We start from the raw sequence: 22,702 nt of genomic DNA on the forward strand, positions 1-22,702 counted from the left end.
TAGAATAGCAGGATCACCTCTCCCAGCGTGCTGGCAGTGCTGTTCCTAATGTGCCTCAGGAAACTATTGGCCTTTTTGCCTACTCCTGGTCATGGACAGCTTGTTTTCCACCAGGACCCCTAGGTCCTTCTCCACAGAGCTGCTTTCCAAGAGCTCAGCCCCCAGCCTGTCCTGGTGCCCAGGAGCAGGAGGCTGCACTTGCCTTGGCTGAATTTCAGAAGGTCCCTCTCTGCCCATCTCTCCAGCCATTGAGGCCTGCCGAAGGGCTGCACAGCCCTCTGGGGTATGGGCTGCTCCTCCCAGCTTTGTGTCTGCAGGGAACTCGCTGAGGAGGCATCTCCCCGCCATCCAAGTCAGTGATGAAGTTAACACTGAGCCCAGTATTGAACCCTGAGGGACATCACCAGTGATAGGGCTCCAACCAGACCCTGTGCTGCTGATCACAGCCCTCTGAGATCTGCTATTCAGTCAGTTCTCAAACCATCTCACCATCTACTCATCCAGTTCACACTTCCTGAGCTTGCCTATGAGAATATCACAGTGTCAAAAGCCTTGTAGAAGTAATGGATTTAAAGAGGGAATGGCAAAGCTTTTGTTTTCCATTCTTTCCCTAATAATTCCTGATGTTAATACGCTTTTTTGACTGCTATAAAATTGTTTTCGTAGAGTTATCCACTGTTATGTCACAATCTTCCTCTGCAGAGCTGTTTCCCTGCATTGCAGAATGCATTTATCTGAATTGTCCTTGCCATCCCGCTGACCATCCCATTCTTCCTACATGTGCCTATCCCTTTCTGCAGTAAAACTGTCTGGATGATGAAAGTCATTACCTCAAAAAGAAATAATAAGAGAAAAGAAATGAATTGCAGAGTAAACTTCACAAATTCCATGTTTACTAGGAAGCCTAAGATACTATTTCAAGCTAACTAAAGTGAGAAAAATAACTAAAACATTAAGATTCCTGAGCTGCTCTGGAAACCTGCATTCCTTCTTGCATAAGCTTAAGTGCAAAGATGAGCAACAAGTATTTTGGAGAATCAGCTTAAGCCAGACTTACGGAACTTCAAAGGAACATGCTCCATGACCACCAGGTCCCTCACTCTGCAGCAGGCAGAGAGAGATGGTCTTAGATAATGTCTCTAAACAGGGCTGATGCGCTTTCTGGACTTGCCACTCCACTGCAAGCTCTGGCAAATTTGTCTTATTGCCAAGGATTTTGTGAAAAAAATAATGTCTTGTAAAATTCCTGACCAGTCTTATTATTCAGCCCGCTAAGCATAAAATCAAAACTTGGAGGTGGCCATTAACTCTCAGGGAAGTCTGTCTTTATTTTATTAAAAAACAGAAAAAAACAGTGAATATTTACACATGGACTGTAGCAATTTCTGCAGCAAATTCCAGTATGTATACGTGTGGCCGGTAGGGATTTTAAAGAGCAAAAAGTATCATATCTGACTGCAGGATGGTAAAATAATTTGACTCTTAAAAATAATACCTCATTATAAATCATAAGAATTGTCAATAGCAGCACCAGGACTCACCAAAGCAGGTAACTCATTATCATGACCTAAATAGAACAGGAGTGGCTCTGTTAAAGAGAAAAGATTAAGGCATCCTGAGAAAGGACAAACACCATCAGCTAAGTTTGGGGAGGTCTATATAGAAACATTCATATTTTTAAGTGCTAAGCAAATTTATTACATTTTGTGCAATAATAAAGCCTAACCACAGGAAATACATGAATTTTGAACTCTGCCTTGTGTATAGAGAATCCTGGGAAACATGCCTGCTCACACAGTGTTACTAATAATAGCTTAAATTATTAAAGCTGACATAATTTTTACAGCTAATGCATGTGCGCTTTGTAGTCTGCACTTTCTTCAGCTTGGACAAGGAGTAAGCTCCAATAAGGTTTTGTTTCTGCAGTTCATGTGCCAACATAATGCTGTTATTTGTGATCGTAGCTCTGCAGGAAAATGTTAAAATACAAAGAAAAAAAAGGTGAAAAAGAGGCAAATAATCCCTTGTGTTAAAATTAAATTTTCTGTTGACAGTACATTCCTGCAATAGTTCTTTCTTTACTGGAAAAGATAAATAACTAAAGAATTCACATTTAAATATGTGTCAAGTGGCTTTGATAATCTCATTATTAAGATTGGCATTGCTCTTCAAGAACTTTCTAATAAACAAAATTTAATTTTTTTTGTATGTGGGAAAAACCCTGTATTTTAAACAGATCTTAAGTGTTAAAGGGATTTATGAATACAAGTAATTAAAAAAAAAATGCTTTGTCTTTGAGCTCAATAGAAAGGGAACTAGCAGATATAAAAAAAAATAATTTTGTCAATAATTTCTGAACTTTGCTACGTTTTTGAATGCTTAAATCTTATTTGTAGCCACCATCAATAAAACAGCTTTAAAATACATTTTGAGCATGTTCAGGTATTTGAGTTTGGTTTCTAAGAGTCGACTTTAGAACAATTAATAGCTTAGTATTTGGGAACTGGGCATTGATTTTAATGAAGTCAAGCTGGCTGGGGTAAGTGTAAATTTGTAGAAATGCTAGGTAAGTTGGAAAATATAGAGACAGACTTTGACAGCTGTGGTCTAAAGAATTTTATGATCGTTTTCTACATTTTTATATATCATATTTTGCTGAATATTTCTAATTCTTTTTAAAGGATACTGCTGATGCAAATGAAGAGGCATTCACACACATTTTATCATTATGCGTATGCATACTTAGTTTTAAGTCTGGTGCAGAAGGAAATGCCATAGATTTATTTCTGAGCTGTGGTCACGGGAGTTTTAATTGCATCTTTATGTGAAAAGCTTTTCGTCAACAACTTTGGAACATGCCTTGTCCTCTAATTATTCTTTTTGTAAAAATTGTCCATGCTCAGAGTTTCTCTGACTGCCTTTTTCCTTATTACTCTCTGCCCACTTTTAGAGTATGAAAAGCTATCAGTACGTGATTTTTCTTTCATATCCTGCCAAAGGAGGTCTCTACTGTGCGCAGCAATGTGTTGGTAATTCAAAAGAATCCTTCTCTGCAGGAAGCAATAACACTAGAAATGATTTAAACAAAACCTAAAATGTCACCTTAGACTAATGAAATTCCCTCATCAAGCAACACAGAGTTGACACTTCTGTGAGATCCTTTAAAACTCGGATTAAGAAGAGAAAATTAAACTTGAAATGACAGGAAACAAAACCAGCTCTGTTTTCCCTGGAAATAGTTGAGAACAGTATGTTGATTATTCTCAGACAAGCTGATTTCACAGGCAGTGACCCTAACTCAGCATAAAGAACAGCTAACAACATGGCTTTAGATGGCTGGCAATTTTATCTGTTGCTGGTCATTTAAAAAATGAAATAGCCGTCTGTCTTGGAGCTGGCCCATCTGTGGCTTCACTCATATGTCCCCTCATATGCAGGGAGACAGTTGAGGAACTGCCTTACTGGCTCAACCTAGAGATTATTTTCATCCATTTTTCCCATCCCTGAGAGCGGGCAGTACAAGTGCTCTAGTGGAAAATATAGAATTCCTTGACAGATGGCAGTTATAAAATAACTTGTGTATAAGTTTCCTTTTAAAGTCATCTCAATAAATATATCAATACCTGCTCTGAATTGCAGTGCTTTGTAGCTCTTTTATTCAGTTCAGTAAAGCTGTGGGTTTAATCCTCTTGAGATATTTGCAATACCAACAAACACCCCTCAACCCCACATTTAAATCTAGATAAACCTTTACCCCTGGTGGTACCTCTTAGTGAACAGCAGAGACCAGCTGCTTTTTTGGGGAGGATATCGGTGTTTGTAGAGGTTCCTTGGTTTTAGCGAAGTGCAGATGTGAGAGCACAGCACTGGGAAAGTGTTTCTGTGAGCTGCAACTTGCCTGAATAAGGACTTTTATGTGTCCTATAGGGACACTCTAGTATCACTTAACAACTCTACATTTGGCTGCACAAGACTGCAAAAAATAGACATGCATAACATTTAGGCTGAATCCTGAGGTTGGAATCTTCAGCTTCTTTTAGGATCAATTAGAAATGGGAACTTAACTCAGATAGTCCCTGCACACACCACCATTTCTCTCTCAGCTGCTCAGCTGCGTGTGAGAGTCTAGATGTAATTTTGCTTTGGGCACAGAGCCAGTCCCTGCAACGCTGAAAGAAGTGATAGTTCAGGGCTGCTCTTTTACTTCTTTTCATCACTGCTGAGTGTTGTTTTACTTTCCTCATTTCAGAAAGAAACCCATCATTCAGTGTGTGGGCTGTCAACAGCTCCCTCGCACTCTCATTTTCTGCTGTGGTACAGCCCGATGGGGACTGCTGGCCATCCACGATGTTTCTGCACCCCGGCTGCTCTGCCCCCAGCTTTCCAGCCTCCTTTGCCTGCAGTGTATGCCCATAAATTCCCCCTGCAGACACAGCACTGCATGCAGTGTGATCACCACGGCAGCAGCCGCAGTTATCAAGAGAGATGTCTGCTTCCTGCAGGGAGAGATTTTACTATATTTGATCAGGTCACACAACCACGGCATCCAGCATCTTGCTTTAAGCAATGACCAGTACCTGATGTTTCAAATGAAGCTGAAAGCACCTAACAATGTAACTGGAGAATTGTGTGCAGCAGAAGGGAAAAGTTTATTTTACTGGCTCTGGGTGCCTATGGAATGAAAACCCATCTACGTCTACAATAAACTGTAAAGCCATGAGTCCCTTCTGTGTCTGGAGCTGGACGTAGGAACACTTTAATAGTAATGGCAAGCTGTCTTTAATTAGTCTGGGAAAAAAACCGTAGTGAGAGCCAGAGATGACACCTGCAGCACAGACTTCGTGAAAAAGGTATTTTCTATCTGAATTTACAGGCAAGTTGGAATTTTCATGGCCAAACTAAAAAAACATTGACTGACATACTGCTAAGGCTAGTACACCGTGCTGTTAACACTGGTTCATTATATTTTATTGCTGATTGCAGGGCTGCTGGTATGGAACACTGTGTTCAGATAAAGCTCCTCTGAAGCACCAATGTGAAATAGCGGAACCCTGATAACTGTAAAAATTAAGATACCTTTAATGGGTTATAAAAGCACAGTCCATCCACAGCTGTTTTTAGAAACTGATAGTGATTTCCCTGTTCTAGTGATCAGATAATTTTTAAAACCTGTGATCTTTGTTGATTTTTATTGGCTGTGATAATTTTGATTGAATTGTTTGTGCTGACAGTGATAATATAACTAAAATGTTCTGTTTAATGTCATTTGATTTTCAAGGTTTCAGGAGGACTAAAACATTGGGTGACAAATGTTTAGATGAAATCTTTGATGATGGAGAGTTTTAGGAGGTCATCTTAGTGCGTGCGGAATCCCAACTGCAGTAAGCTGTACATCTCTGTTATGCTGCTGCATGTGTTTTCAAATAAAACACCTAATCCAGCACCTATAGTATTTTATAAGGATATAAGGGTACCAATTGCACCATAAGAACTGTTTTTTTAAAAGAAACAGGTCTTCAACAAAGAAAGATTTCCCAAGTGAATCTATCTTAGAAAAAGTTGGGGTGATTTTTATATGGACTACAAAGATCTGCTCCTCTGTTGGTAGAATTGCTTCCCTATGCCATCAAGTCCAAAGGCTAAACTAGAACTGAAAATTTAATGTAATTAAAATGCTGAGCTATCAACGTTTTTTTTAAAAAGTGAGGTTTTTAGTCACATAAGAACATATATTTGCCAATTCAACAAGACACATTTGAAGGAGATTTTAAGTAATTCTGGGCACTGGAATGTAATTCTCTCATGTTTGTGTCTGGCCCAATACAGACACCACTAATTAAGGGAATGCTCTTTTGGTTCACTGTGCAGAGATTATCTTCATTTCAGTGAAGGCAAAATCTTGGGTCCTGATTTAAAAATAGGTATTGCAGACATTCCACAGAGGAAAGCTCTTTGAAATGTCTCCTTGGGTACATGCAGTTCCCTGCATTTGTGCTTAGTAGTAGACCATAATTAGATTTCAAATTAATGGATCACGTGACTATCCTCAAACAAGGCTAGGCTAGGGTGAGTCAGTAGGCAAGTGAGTTAATTTCCTCTTTTGAGACCTTAATTCCAGTCCCTATCTCTTTTTTACGTATGTGTCTCTATGAAATATATATGGTTTTGTATGTTTATGTATTCACCTCTCAACTAACAACAGAATAGACAGTCAGCTGGGTTAACATCCTGGGCAGGATGAAACAGCACTTGTAAATGTCGTGATCTCTCTGGAACCCCACACTGCAAACAAGTATGTGAGGAACTGGTCTTAGCAGCTTTAAGGCATGATTATTCTATGAAATAGAAAATGGTAACGAAGACACTCATCTTCCCATTTCATTACCTCTCCCCAGAAGCAATTCAGTTCCATTTGCATGGCACAATATTCTGGTTGTTGAATCCTAGTTTCTCAGGACTGTCTCAAAGGACTGGTAATGGTTTCATATCCTCTGCATAAACATCCACTGCATACTATAATTTTGCACTTTCTCAGATCCATCATTTTTTCTTATCTCTATGTGGAGTGCAGGCACTAGTAAGAACATAATAAGGGGTGGATGACACTAAATTAGGGATAGAGGACATCACAACATGATTCTCTTTCTAACTTAGAAATAGGTGATCTATATATTAGTCAAGTGAACCCAAGAGAAGAAGGCTTTTAAAACTCCAGGAAAATTATAATGAGCAATGCAAAAACAAGCTGCAAAGAGTAGCTCTGGCTCAGAGCCTCAAAATTAGGTAGATACCTTACTCCTACTTCAGGAATTAAGGATTTAATTATCATGAAGCACGCTGGCTTCAGTCCTTTAAATCTCCATGTATTTGTGCTTATCTCTAAATGACTCACAAGAAAATACATATGAGTGAGAGAGGATTCGATGTAGCATTTAACAGGCATGAAAAGAATAGAGATCTTCTAAAAATTGAACAGGACTGCATTCCTTTTCTTCTAAAAACATATGGAGTGTAATGAATCTCTTGTGGAAAGAAAGTGTTTTTCTAATTATTTTACTGGGGCCAGCATTTCCTCCCCAGAACCTAATTAAAATTATTTCTTTTAGATAGTGGTTGGGGGTAGAATGGATAAAACTCTCTTGTAAAGTCAGTAGAAATTAAATTCTTTAGATTTCTATCCCCAGGCTCTGCAAAAAATACTTCTAGGCTTTTGAATAGTTTATTATCATCAAAACCACTGTGTACATTTCATGGTATTGCATAACAGGCTATTGTTCAGTAAGTTCTGTTGGCAGTAGTTTTGGATGGGGGGAGGAGATGAAGTAAAAAAAAATTTAAAAAATCAGCTTATTAAGAAGATATGTTTTCTAATTATTTTTTTCCTCACAAGTCCTATGTTTTTTACATTATTTACCTATTTATCACTTAAGTTATATCAGATGGTCAGAGGACTAATTGACCATAAATCAATTATTCTATTTCATTTATAATTACAAAAGAGTATTTTTCATGTTTAGTTTGCTGGTGTGCAACCTTTTCAGTTGGTTTTTCACACCACATGAGTCAGTGGCACTAATGAGCCAGATATGGTGGTAGTAATTAGCTGAAATGAGCTTCTTGGTTTTTTCCCCCCCTGTGATTTCTTTTCATTTATTTTTTTTTTAATCTGACCTTTTATTGAGAAAGACTATATGACTCTATGATCTTGAGTCAGGAAGCTACTCTGCTGATTTTCAAGATCAAATCAGCTTTAGCTCAGACTGAGTAGTGACCCCAACAGCATCTTCTAGCAGCAGGGTGTAAATTTATAATCTTTAGTACTGCAACACAAAAGTTCTGCTACATGTATTGCAGGAATTACCCCATTAGATGTGGCACAGGACATAGTTTTCTTCAACTAAGAGTTGCAACTAATGGCAAATGTCGCATACACCACTCAGCTTTACTGTGAGTGAGCAAGGGACAGGGTAAAAAATCCCTAAACTGCTTACAAAAGCCAAGTTTTAATTCTAGTTTTCTGTAACAGGTTTAAGATTGTGATGACCGATCTTGTAGATACATCAGGAATCTGATACTACATGTAGGCAAGGCAGTATAGGGGGGGAAATCCCTGAAAGACTGACTTGTTTGGACAAATGCTACTTTCATTTCCAGCAAACCTAGAGTTCTACCCTACAAAGTGAGTATGAATAATTTTTTTTTCCTATAGCAACATGTGGAGTGATACTGTAAAGTATATCAGAAGTGCACTTTTGGATGCATTTTGGACAATAAACTACTGATCTTAAACTACAGAACAATTTTTGAAGTGCATTCTCTTGGCAAACCCTTTTTACATTTTCCAGATTTTACAGCCAGCTGCTTTAAGTAACAGGAAAAAATTAGTAGCTCATACTTGTAAGAAAGGAATCAGCATCAAAGATTATGGGTACTTTTGTCTAATGCAGTCCTGATAGGTTTATGCATTTTTTTTCTAATTCAACTGAAGTGCTGTGAGGCCTCACTAAGATCAAACTTTCAAAATAATGGAAGGTTGTTATCTTCTCCAATAGTTAACTCATATTTAACATAGATCTGTAACTTTAAATAGAAAGGTGATATTTTTGCATATTGCATAAGAGAATGTGATACAATTAAGGGGCATGATATTTGCCTGAAGGGACAAGTGGGAAACAGCAATGTCATAGAAACATTCCAACTTCTCTTCTGAAGTCCTCTTAATCACTTGATTGGTCAATGGCCCAGGAGTTACCCTTGAGTGAGGTGACTGGGAAAATAGGGGAGATAAAGTGGTTAGTTCAGTTTCTGCAGTTCAAAATAGCTGATTATTTAGTAGCTGTTGATGAAAGTATATATCTTTTTGATACTATTGTGAAAATGACATTGTTTAGACTGAAAAAGAAAGCTAGAACTTGGGATTTTTGATTCTGAATTTGTTTGTTAATTTTGGCATGGCTTTGGCAAGGCATAATTCATCAGGAGAGGAGTGAAAATTAAATTTAAGGACTTATAATCTAAACCTTTTAATGTCTTCATTCCAGAGGAAAGACTCATGCATATCAAACACTGAATTCCTCCTAACCATTGTCCACATCTACTAGGAACCTCCCCTTGTTTATTCCTTGTGACAGAAATCCAATTGTCATTGTAAAGGACAGAGACACAAATTGTTGTAGAGGATCTTTATGACCCTGCTGTTGATAAGTTTGAAACATATTTGAGAAATACTGCATTAAATATAATTTCCATGAGAATGTAATTAACTAATTACCAGACAAATATTAAAAGACTAATCTTCATTCTTCCTCATTAAGAGTGAACAAAGAGAGATGGTATCCTTTGTTGCTGTTGTTGTTGTTTTCCTTAAGTGTATGTACATTGGCCCACAGTTACCTGAACCAGCACTTGGATAAAAATGTTGGATCAGGAGTTTGAGAAACTATTTAAATGGATGCAGTGAGACAGAGCCTGTGCCAGTGAAGCTACACTGATTTATACAAGCTGTGGATCTGGCCTGTGAATTTTATTTTTGACAGTAACCACTATTACAGCACAGTCAGGGCTTTCTACAGGCATTCTTCATGACATAGAGCACTGGCTCAGCATCCATAACTAATTTGGTGTTGAATGAAGTGATCGCTATGCACTGAATTGATATTGAAATTTCCCATTGAGAGAATATTCCAAAAATAGCAAAATTCAGCATGTGTTCAGAAAAAAAGGACCTTTTTCTTAGGGGATTAAAGTCAGGTCATTTTAGCTGAAGTATGGATCTTTGAATTTTATTCATGTTTTTGATGATTGTGCCACCATACAATGGGCAGAGTGGCATGGCCAAGGATCATTGCACTGAAAATGGAGTTGATCATTGCTCCTTGTAGTCTGCAAGGAAGGTGAAGCAAATTCCAGTTCAGAATCCTTGGATCAACAGTCTGAAAATCAGAATTTCATGAAGACAGCAGTGGCTCTGTACCAGCTTCCAGGTATACTGTCTGCTGTTTCTGCGTTGTCTGTTCGTATTGTTCAGCAGTGACTAATAAAATGATTCCTCTCATTTCCTAGTATGTTCTTACTTTACCTTTTAGTAAAAATTGGGAGATAAAGTATAACATCGAAGAGCAATTGCATATGGTCTAGTAAGTGCATTTCTCACTCTTAAGTACAGCTTGTTAAATTTCATTTTGAAAAATGAATCTGTGTTTAGTATAAATGTGAGGGATCCTGGTGAGAATAAAAGCACCCCAAACCATTAAAAGAAAAAAAAAATCTTTTATTTTTGCTGCTATATAATTTTGAACGTACTTAGCAATTTGTACTACACTTAAGGAAAAAAAGAAATTGCTGGCAACTTGGACACCAGGCTGCAGGTAAATTAAATTTTAAAAGAAGGATTTAGTATTCTTTAAGAAGGAAAAATGAATTTTTTCAGTTCTTATAAGACCCTTAATTAAACGGAAAGGTGACTTACTATGCCATTTTTATACATTAAGGGGAGACTAGTTAAGCTGTTTTTCTGACTTCGATATACTGAAGTCTTGCTGGGCTGCTTTGTGGAGCTGCAGAAAACTTTCCCTCTTTAAACAGTTGTAAAGTATTACGAAAAGATTGTAATACAGCTTTGCTCTCTTCTTGTGGATACCTATAGAGTGGACTTTAAATCCCAGTATTTGCCACTGAACATTAATTTGTTACTGTTCTAAGTGAGAAATGTTGCTCAGGGCAGTCTGGACAGCAGATACTGGATGTTAATAGATCCCACAAAATGATGGTTTACTATCTGAGGAAGAGGTAAGGTAATTCATGTCTGTTTCCCAAGTAATCTCTCATGCCCTGTCTCACTCAGACCAAATGCGAGGGAAAAGAGTCTGGCACATGCTTCTGCAAATACTGATAGAAAGATTATCAGTACGCTTAGTTTACTGTTATCTAAACAATGTAAGGTACCAGTCTCTTCCCATTGGATACCTAGCTTTCTGTCTCTCCCAAAAATGATCCATTGCATCTGCTGAACGAAATGGAAAGTTGCAAGAAGCTATTTTATCAAATTCATAAAAGCAGATTGTTCTCCCAAGCTAATTCTGCAGCAGTGCTCTAGTGCTATTCTGGCAGAAATAACTGTTCTCTGACATGATAGAGAAATGAATGAGAAATCCACTCCACTTATATTTGAATCCTTTTCCAAATATGTATTTTCCAAAACACTAGGGAAGTTTACCCGAATTGTTTTTTGTCAAATTTGAGCATAGATATATAGCCCACATTTCTAAAATTTGCCTTTGATTTCAGTTGAAGATAGAAGTCTTCAGTATTTCTTGATATAACATGTTAAACTATAAAAAACCTGCTATGATTCTCTCCAGAAATACTTAGATTTCAGTGGAGAATAAAGTAACTGTGAGATATATATATATAGATATATATATATATGTATGTTGTTTGTTTAGGATTTAAAACTCACAAGGAAACACCTACATGAAATTCAATAAATAACTCTAAGCTATTGTCATCTATTAGTCAATGTAAAACCTCTTAAATTCCATGTACACCAGACATAACACATTATAAAGGACGTGATAAGGACCTGTCTTCCTTTAATGTGGATTATGTCTGCTGTTTTTATTTCATAACTACCATTGCAACCCTATACTTTATGTCACTAAGGATTAAAAAAGAGAAAAAGAAAGGAAATAACTCATTATTCAGAGAAAGAGAAGTTTATTTCTTGAGAACCAAAACTAGATCCACTCTTAAGGTGTGATTACTATCCTATCATCATTCAGCAATCAGAATTCTTTATTACATAGTTAAAACTGTTAGTCTTATCTTTACCATTTTAAGCCTATTTTATAAAACCTCCATTTTCATAGCAGTTGGCTGTCTGAACCTCTTGATATTCATAAGCCCATGAAATTATAGAATGGTTTGGGTTGGATGGGACCTTAAAGATCATCCAGTCCAGCCCCCTCTGCCATGGGCAGGGACATCTTCTACTAGACCAGGTTGCTCAGAGCCCTATCCAGCCTGGCCTTGAACAACTCCAGGGATGGCGCATCCACAACTTCTCTGAGCAACCTTTTCCAGTGCCTCAACACCATCACAGTAAAGAATTTCTTCCTAATATCTAATCTATATCTGCCTTCTTTCATTTAAAAGCCATTTTCTCAAGTTCTATTACTGCATGCCCTTGTAAAAAGTCCCTCTTCAGCTTTCTTGTATGCCCCTTTAAGTATTGGAAGGGTGCTGTAAGATCTTCCAAGAGACCTTATTTTTCAAGAATGTATAAGTCTAGTTTAGAGGGTACCAAGGATCACAGACTTCAACTGGAATAAAAATCATCTGGTTTCAGTGACTTGAATGAAACAACTCCAGTTTATCCCATCTGGGAAATTGGACTAAATTCAGACAATTTCCTAGAATTACAGAGAAAAATATTGCCTTCACTCTACTGGAAAGGAAAAAGAATTATAAAGAGCAGCCGCAGGAAAGTGTTATATATATCACTTTCTTTTCCCTGTAAATTTTTTTTTTCCATCATCCCCCCCCACCCACCCCCAGCTAGTGATAGCTTAGATTTAGATCTATGACTGCAGTGTTAAAGGAAATTCTTAAATCTGTGCATATTCCTTATCTCTGATACACAGCAGCTGTCCTGTCTTCCATGAAATTCTTCTGAGATTTAGGTCCCAGTTCAGAAATCAGGTCTAATAAAGGAAATCTCTGTGCTGCTATGTGAAGAATGTGAGATGAAACTCCCTGTAGTCTTTGCTGGTTCTAGTTGCTGTGATTACATCTTGTCACTTTCTGAGCTTTCTTAAGTACTGAGCATATGAACAGCAATATGAATAAAGAAATTAAGGTGCTTTTCTGAAGATGCTTGAACCCAAGTTTTAAAACCATTCTTGCAGATCAAAGGCAGACATTGACAGACAGTTACTTGGTAATAGCTGCCATTAGCCATTCTTGCACAAGTGGATACATCTGGAAATAGGCAAATAACTATATTTGCCTATAGGCAAATAGCAAAATCCACTCTGCAATTAATTGTGTAATCTTCCAGCCTAAAAAGTCCACTACATAATGCAGGTCTGCAAGGCATGGCAGTGTTGGGGATATACATGCTGTGTATCATTGATATTTAAATGCAACATTAGCACTTATTTAGTAGCTCACAACCCCATGGAACTGGTGTGAAATACTCTGGGAAGAGAGTGCCTGATGACGCCAAAAATTCTTCAGATACTTCACAGGATGACTGCACTATCCATGTCCACTATAAGTGCTTGCATGTGTGCCTGCTAATGACTCCTTGAAAATATTTCATGTCCTTGTCCTCATGCATCTTTCTGGAGGAGAAAGTATAGACACGAATCCAGGAAAGAGTTTTGAGCAAAGAGAGCTGGACGCATTAGCAATTTTGTCCTTCAACTGTAGTTTTTATGTGCTCAGACTAGAGCAACAGTTAGAATTCAGAAATTCAGAAAGTATTTTCTTGATAGGAAACAAATAAGTAGCTTTTTTAAAATAGTGTTGAGGTCTATTTAGGTGTATTAGATATAGCTATGCATGTAGAAATGCATGTATTTGAATGAAAGCTTCACCAGCTGTGTTATGCTTTATTACTATCTTTAACTATTGACCAGATAGTATTTTTTCCTGTAGTAACTCTGTGTCTTTCAGTGTATAGAATGAAAAAAATAACCTGCATTCAGTACTCGGGCCTTTATCAGGAAAGTTCTCCTTTTCTGGAAGCTATTTGTTACCATAAGGTATGACAGCTGCTTTAAATCAGCTGCATTAATATTTTGATGTTATAAAATATTATATTACTGGGTTTTTTATAGCACACTTTTATATATAGGAACTCTTTTTAGCTGTCTCAGTTACTATTTTTTCCTTTTATGTTCTGTGACACTTTTAATTAAATGAAAATTACATTTCCATCTCCCTGAAAACTGTCCTAAAAGAATGTCATCAAAGCCCTAGTGCTTACATCAGCAGTAATCTGCAATTGGCACTATATAACAAATTCTTATTGATACACATCATGGACTCCTGACTCCACTGAAACCAAATGCAAAACTCCTTTTGGTTTCTGTAGGAGTAAATTTTTACCTATGATTTTCTCTCATGGAACTAAGTAAAAATGCAAGTGTGTGGTGAGCTGATGAATATAGGATAGTGTATCAGCATTTAAGAGTCTGAACAGCTGAACAAGCAGGCAGCACTGCTGATCCTAGGCATTAGAGCCTGTTGGTAACTTGAAGCAGATATACAGCACTATGGTGTAAATTATCCTCTGCTAAAGTGCTATAAGCTAGATTTCCTGGCTCTGATATGAATTTCACGTTGGTGTAATAATATTTTGAATTTGGTTGGTGATTTTGACAAGCAGGATATAAGCAGCCTATGTAGAGAAGATATTCCATTAAATAAATGTGTATTCATCAATTTTAAAGCCATGTCTATGTGAAAAACAATCTATTATTTTTCTCTGTAAGACTTATTGTAGCATAAAGTTCCAGAGAGATAGCATCTATTCTATCTTTATAATTTATGTTTCTTGGATTTATAGGTGGTCTGGACAGAAATAACTCATATAATTTGCCAAATTTTCTCACAAATTGTTTTAAAGCCTTGGATTTTCAGAAAGCTGCATTCAAAGCTCTCTTTGTTAATGATAACTTTCTAGGCAGATCTATATTATCAATTCTTGAATCAGATGATATATTTTGAAAAGATATGCATTATGTCTTGGATACCTCAAGAAAACACATTGGGATGGATGATATGGGATTTTGCTCGTGTCATATTTCAGCGCACATAGTAAAACAATGCTCCAATATATAAAAATACATAATTATTTTATTTTGCCACATTAAAGTAGCTGACACAGTTATAAAACTGGACCTTTAATTTTTCTTCCAGAGCGTGACTAAGCTAGCTAAAGGGGAAGGATCTTTATTCCCTGTTAAGGTAAAATCCGAATGTCATCTTATATGTGCATGTTTGACCCTATGATTATGCCTTATACAAAGATGTTTGGGGGTTAATGAACTTGCTCTTGGAATCTAGAAATTAAAACAGTAGTAATTAGTCACAGTAGAGTGGAACTGTTTCTGAAATGTTATCTTTGAACAGTGCTGTGGTACATGAAACAACATCAGTCCTTTACCAGGCCAGAAACATACATTTGTTAGACAAGAATTGACACATAAGAGAATATAGGTAATGCTGATTTGTAGAGTTTAGATCAGTCTGACCTCATGCCAGGGGAGGTCATGGAGCAGATTACCTTGAGTGTCATCACGCAGCATGTACAGGACAACCAGGGGGTCAGGGCCAGCCAGGATGGGTTTAAGAAAGGCGGGTCTTGCTTGACCAACCTGATCTCCTTCTATGACAAGGTGACCTGCTTAGTGGGTGAGAAAAAGGCTGTGGATGTTGTCCTCCTGGACTTTAGTAAAGCCTTTGACACCGTCTTCCACAGCATTTTCCTGGAGAAACTACCTTCCCATGGTGTGGACAGGTGAACACTTCATTGGGTAAAAACCTGGTTGGATGGCTGGGCACAAAGAGTGGTGCTGTATGGAGTTAAATCCAGCTGGTTTTCCCTTTCCTTCTTCAGCTACTGAGGCTAGTTCCCTGAAGGTGAACTGTTGTTCTTTTTCAAGGGCTTTACATCTCCTTAGTTGGATGACCCCAAATTATAATGAATGTCACATTTTGCCAGATACACAGTCCTATGGAAGGAATTTTCTTTCAGTTTTAATCATTGCAGTAATTTTATCATTATAGTTGTTGGAAGGATTGGACTGGGTCTCGAGTGATCCACACTGATGTCTGTGGTCTGTTCTCTGGGTAGAAGAGATGTCCAATGAGTTTCAAGTAGGAATAGCGTTATAAATTTTAGTTTCAAACTCCCAAAGTATTTCTTCAGATTTGCCATCTATAGTGTCACCAACTTTCAGCAGATACTTGATAATATATGTGTTGCATCTGGCCAGTGTGGAGTGTGAAGATCATGTTTGTAAAGTGTCTTACACACACATACTAAATTTTGGCAACTGATTTAATCCATTATTGCCTCAGTTTCTTCAGCTGTGAATGAGAATAATATTACCTGTCTCTTTTCCAGAGGGCTTGTGAGGGTGTGTTTATATTTGACATCTAATTAAGGCAATCCAATGAGTGATCGATTGATGCCAAAAACTCCCATTGTATGCAAAGGGCCCTGGGGTCACTACATTCATGCAATTCCCAATAACAGAACTATCAGGTCCAAGTTTGTTGTTCAGATCCAGGAAAATACTTGTAAGTAGTTGTTATAGTCCCCCTGAGTCATCACATAGTTTCACTCTTAATTTTATTTCACTACCTGCCTTCTAAATTGAATTGAAGCGTTCTCCCACTTGTAATATTTAAAGGTGTACAAATGCTGTACACAAGAGCACCTGTGACCTGTTCATTGCCCAGCAGTGATAGATCTGGTAATAATGTGCTTGCTATTCTGGCTGTACTGCACTTTGGTAATACCTAGAGTTTAATTGAAATACACCCTGACCTTGGTTTTGTTCATGAAGCATAGAATGGACATAATTACTATGAATCTACCGAGGGATATTATGGAAAAATGTCATATTACTAATTTTGGCTCCTCACTCTCTTTGGGGAAAAAAAACCCCCACAGATTTCAGTAAAAAACAATGTGCTGCAGTTTCATAGAAGTCCTAAAACAAGTAATTTTCCAAAAAATTAACTTCTTATATTTCTCTGTACCTATTTTTTCTTTCAAAACACTATCACAGTATGATAATTGCATTGCCCCTAACAGTTTCATATTCCTTCATAATTAAACAGCTTGTAAATTGCAGACCACAAAGTGCCTGTGTTCCACTCTTACCTTAAGGGGTTTCCATAGTTACAAGGACAAGAAGTTTAACCATCATTTGCCAGACTTGAGGCTATTTGCAGCCTTAACTTTTTAACTCATGTCTCTTTCTCTTTGTTGCTTTGTTTATTAACAGAATGAGGGAGTAATTTGGACTCAGTTAGCCACTACAAATGCAATGATGCAAAATGGGCTCTGGTGCTTTAGTGTGTTGTTAGCTGGGTCTGTTTTACCCAGAAGGTATTTTGAAATAATACATACTAACAATATAGCCTATAGTTATCAAGGTTATGAAATACCTACCCAGCACTTCTCCAACTCAGCATCAAATAATTCAGCACTTGAAAACAGGAAAACATCCTTCTTGATGCATCACCATGGCATAGAAGTATTTAGGCAGATATCTATTTCAAATCATACCCCAAAAAACATTGATGCAGGTTTACTATGGCTGCTTTAATATAATTTCCTTTCATCCCTCAGTCTCCTCTGTTTTACATAATACAAAATGCATTTGGAAAAACAGCACTTTTTATGGTACAAACTCGATCTTTTCATGCCACTGAAATGGACAATTCTCACATTTGCAAATGTCAAAATAATCGTAAAATCTTTCAAAGTTACTTCAGATTTCACCAGAGCATGTCTGTTGCCAAACTGTAGAGAATTGTAGTAAACTGCTACTGCATTATATGTTCATCAAAGTAAAATATATTTGTCTTCTAGTTTATGTCATCTACTGAGGTCAAGAGCTCGGAGGATGGTGTGTATGGGTACAAGAATATTCAGCATTAGCACATTCAGTAGACAAGTGCAAATATTGTAATTTCGGAAATGATGTTCTGGGCTTTAAAAGTTAGACTCCAATTTTCTAAGATTCAGATGAAACTTTCTTAAGTGCAGGTGTATACTCTAATTGTTTTTTGTTTGTTTGTTTGTTTCTCTTCATTATACTGGCTATGTTTGTATATGCATTCTTAGGCTGTTCTGACCTGGCATTTCCCACATCTGTTTTTGTAGTCTGTGAGTAGTTAGAAAACTCTGGAAGGAATCAGAGCTAACATCTTGGATTCCATGAGCCTTGCACATTTTTGCCTTTCCATTTTTGAACAGATACCAACTTTAATCTTACATATACTTAAAGTGCAGAATTTTCCCTACCAGTTTGAAATGTTCTAGTACATTTTTGAAAAGGATGTTAATTTATGATTTAATGTTTCCATGTGTAAAAATTGATAATATTCTACTGGACCAAAACTAGTATTTTTGAAATAAAGTATACTGTACTATGTCTAAATAGATGTTGTTAAATCACTGCTAAACCAAAAAAAAATACTGTAGTATTTTAAAAAATGACCCCAGCATGACAGGAATAAAAACTGCAATGTTTTGGACCAGTATTTTAGAACAGCGTATAATTTTCTATTAAAGGTTGTTTTTATGCTAATTTTGTTGTGGTTCTCAGATGCCCCTAACATAGATCTGTGATTTTAGTTTGATAATAAATGAAAAAAGAATTAAGAAAGCATAGTTATAGAAATAATGCAGTTTAATTATTGCTCACTGAGGTATTTCTGCCATAAGAGAGAGAAATCTTTAAGGTGCTTGTATATATAGATATATATAGATATATATAGATATATATAGATATATATATATATAGCCCCTTATATCATGGAAGGCACATGAGATACCATGACAGACTTCTGTAATTAAGAGAATTTTATTATCAGGCTATTGTAAAATTTCTATTGTTCCATGTTTTTCCTACATAAATTTCTGTCCAGAAAGAGATATGAGATGAAACAAACAACAAAATGTCAGAGAAAATGTATTTTATCAACTGAATTAGTGAAGCAAAATGGAACTCCAGTAACCCAGGGGGATCAGTGATGAGGTAAAAAACCTTTTTACCTTTATGTAATTGGTTTCAATCAAGCCCAAGTCAATACAGAACAAAAGTTCCTAATGTCTACGTGGGGTCTCGAGAAAACGAATTCAAATTAACTTTGAAAAGGGACTAGCTAAACTACATTACATCCTTTTATGGACACTCTTAATTGAAGTTACAGTGGCCTTGATTCAATTTAGCTTAAATTAAATTCTAAATAAGAATGTCCACACTAAGATTTAATGCAATAGAATTAACCCACTTAAAAGTTAATTCCAATTAAAATTCTAAAATGTTTCTGGGTGCACTAGAACCAAGCTGTATTGCAGTGGTTTTTATGAAAGAATTTTAGTTCATTGTGAATAGTTCATAGATTGCTCCTATTCATACCACTGTGAACAGTCTGAACAGAGAAGTTAGGATTGTCTTGTCTTCGTCACCCTTGGAATGACGTCTAGGGAGAGGACAACAAAGTCATAAAATTCATCTTAAGAAAACTAAGTTTGTCCTAAAGAAATATTCTTTACATATCATCTGATGTTTTCTATGATTTTCCTGTGAAATTAGTTTTACTGAAGATACAAATTGCGAATGATGCTTAAGAGTAAAATAATGTTTAAAAATAAAGAGAAATACCAGACTGATTGAGATTCAAACACTGTAAAATATCTTAAGTTCTAGCTAAAATGCAAATATTTTTGCTTGGACCCATGTACACTCAAATTCTCATTTTTAAGACATCTATTTCATGTTCATATCTGTTATCTGATATTAAAGAGAAAATTTTAAACCTTAGGAAGAAATGAGAGAGAAAACATGAAATCATGCTGGAAAATGAGGTGTGTGAAATAAAGCTGTTTTTTGTATAACAAAATGAAAGAAAAGAAGAAAAAGGCAGACTGGGTCAAACTCATCCTTGATTGAACTCCCCTGAAATCAATGGTGATTCAGGAGGATTGAATGTGTCCAATCACATTTAGGTCTTTCAGATCAGTGTCTTAGTGATTCAGCTGAGTCTTAAAAGGCTTGCAGGAGAGAACTGGGAAGTATCTGGGGTACAGCAATATCCACTCTGCCTCCTACACTTAAATGCTTTAAGGGGCCACAGAACTATGTCCCAGAGCAAAACAGTGAAACATGCAAAGAATAATTTACATTGTGTTTTGATTTGTCTGGTCTCATGAGTAGTCAGTTTGCATTGCAGGGCTGTCTATCCAGCCCTCTTTGGCCTCCATTGTATTTAACTAAAAACAAAATAAAAAACAAATGGATAAAAACTGCTGGGCTTTGAAACCTCCCCAGTTTTTAGAGATTATTGTAATGGCTCCCTTAACTGTTGTTGAGACTTTTAAAGTCCTATAGCAATGAAAAGGGAAAACTGATTTTTAAGAATGTAGATAAAGTTACACAGTTCTACAGTCGCAGTCATGGGGTTTCGTTGTAAACCAACCTGTTTTAAAAAACCCAAACACCTCAGACAGGAGTCAGTCCATGAAGAAATACAAAGTAAGATTAGGAAGAGGAAGATATGAGATCTACTGTAAACTGTTATTTCACTGTTTTTGCATGATGATGCACTGCAGTGCTCTGTTAAGACCATTGCATGTGTTCTTTTGTTATTGACAAAAGCATTCCGTTGAGAAAGGGAACAGTGTCATTGTACAGAGCAGGGTCAGGGAACAGCACGCAAACTGTTTGCACTGCTCTTGAACTGAGAGCTCTAGTCCTCGAGGGTTCAGCCAGGTGGAAAGGTATTTCAGGAGAGAAAAGGGGGGAGGTGAGGTGGGCAGGAGGTTATGGTGAGTGAATCCCTGGCAATGTGGTTCCATCGGCCCAACCCTGCACAGCCATATGGGGACACACATGTGAGGCTGCTGGAGCATTTGCAGAGCAGATGTTGGTAGAGGATTTTTGACCCCAGTGGAACTCCCTGCCCACAGTTCAGTCTCTGCTCTGGGACAAAGATTAACCCTTGTGTGCTTCGGTACTTTGTGGAGCTAAAGCATATTGTGCGCTTGTCTCTACACTGAAATTCCCTTGGCTGCTTCTGCTGGCGTTACTGCCAAAAGGGGATCAGTCTCAGGCCCTTGGAGCATTCAGAGTTCCTGAAAAGAGAGTCAAAAGAGTCACTTCTGTATAAGGTCATCCTGGGATTTAGACCTATTTTTATTGCTGTACTCCAAGCTCTGTTCCATACAGAGACTATTTTCAATTCTCTGGTGCTGATGCTACCAGAAGAGACTTCCCAGCATAATTAGCTGCTTGATGCACCTAGCTGCTCTTCACATGTTTGGAAATCTGCTATTTAATTTGCAACTGCAGAGTGGCTTGTTTTCTGAAAAAATGCAGATATCATTGCAAGGGGTTTTTCTCTCAAAAAACCTCTTTAACAGCGTGTGAGGTACAGCATACATAACTGTGCTATATAGAGTGAAGCAAAGATGCATTTTCTGAATGCATCCACATATTTGTCAACTTGAAAAAATTATAAAAAGTGATTTGAATGCTTCTCATCCTGAAATTTTCTGGGACATGGCTGAGGGAGAGTTTTGGTGATTTAAGTGTTTTTCAGCTGAGACTTAACTGTGATGCATTTGCGATGATTTAATTTTACTGTGATGGTTTAAACACCCTATACTTGATAAATTCTGTCTATATTTTCAATGCAGTACATGTAACAACACATGCCAATTTTTTTCATGGCAGCTGTACAGCACGAACCAAAGTGTGCTAGATCATACTGTATCTTAAATTATATATTGGGATAAAGCCATGGCCTTTGCACTGCACAGCTCTGCTGCTGAGACAGTTATTCATAGACCCACAGACAAGATAGAAAGCAAAGTCTGAGCTGCCAACAGCAACAAAACTGCCAGTGATCCAGCTAAGGGTCATTGGAGCTTGGGGAAATATCTTTGCCACCTGCCATATCTCATTAGGCAGATCTTTGGAGATGGTGTGGAAATTCTCTTTTGTAATCAAAGCCCCCCATTACAGAAAAATCCTTCAGCAATCAGAGTGAACATAGTCACTTTCTCCTGGTAGTATAGCAAAGGGAGAACAAAGCACATCAGGCCCAAGACCTAATTATCAAAAAAAAGAAAAAAACAAAATCGAATTGGGGGTACTATTACAATGCCCATAGGGAAGGCGTCTCTGCGCACACATTTGGCAAAGTTACATTTCAGTAGCGTAACTACAGCATCCTTCAAGCTGTCCCTAAGGAGAGCTGTGCTCTGCATAGCTGCAGAGGTAGATTAGCTCTGTCATTCCTTGCTTCATCTTCCGCACTGGATCTTAAGAGGGCAATGTTTTTTGCTCAGAGGAAAATGTGTAGTACATCGGGAGTAACAAAGAGTCAGATAAGCTATAGAGAGGGGAACATGCGTATCAAATGTCAACTTCAAAAAAAAAGATTTTTTATTTCCGTGCAAATAGAAAACAAAACAAACAACTCTCCATATATGTCTGGGAATGTGTCCATGGCCATAAAAGGAATATACATTACCGTGGTAAAATAACAGATGATATATGCTTTAGCAATTAGAGCTGCGCCACAGAGAGACTTAAGGTTATGTTTGGAAACACATTTGATAATTGTAGTGTCTGGGGAACTGACTGTGCAGTAAGGAAATTCTTAGCATTTTAAACTAAATTTTTAGTCTATACAGCAGAGGGCACTAGTGTTATTGAATTTACCATAGAGTTGCTATTTTTGTACTATAAAAACGAAAAAAAATTACTTAGAAGACAAAGAGGTGTCAACAAAGACTAAAGAAGCTGGTTGATGGTCTGTGTTCCATGTGCGGGTTTGTAAAGCTAAACCTTCGTGTGTGTCTAGCATAAATAGGTATTGAATAGCAAATTACTCTAGTACAGAGCTCCTGGATCTTTATGTAAAGCCCATTAAAATATTTCCATAA

General features: G+C 37.2%; 1 protein-coding gene across 13 annotated transcripts in view; it reads left to right on the forward strand.

Moving 5' to 3' along the window:
- Positions 1-22,702, forward strand: part of LRRC4C (leucine rich repeat containing 4C) — a 506,992-nt gene that overhangs the window by 465,909 nt on the left and 18,381 nt on the right. For 2 of the 13 annotated variants that reach the window (XM_032111687.1, XM_032111689.1), the window contains exon 7: positions 14,926-14,973. The exons of the other annotated variants lie outside the window; for them this stretch is intronic. The gene's annotated coding sequence lies outside the window, so the exon portion shown is untranslated. The remainder of the gene's footprint in view (positions 1-14,925; positions 14,974-22,702) is intronic. 13 annotated transcript variants of the gene reach the window in all.

Source organism: Corvus moneduloides, chromosome 6, assembly GCF_009650955.1.
Source record: "Corvus moneduloides isolate bCorMon1 chromosome 6, bCorMon1.pri, whole genome shotgun sequence".
NCBI classification, from domain to species: domain Eukaryota; kingdom Metazoa; phylum Chordata; class Aves; order Passeriformes; family Corvidae; genus Corvus; species Corvus moneduloides.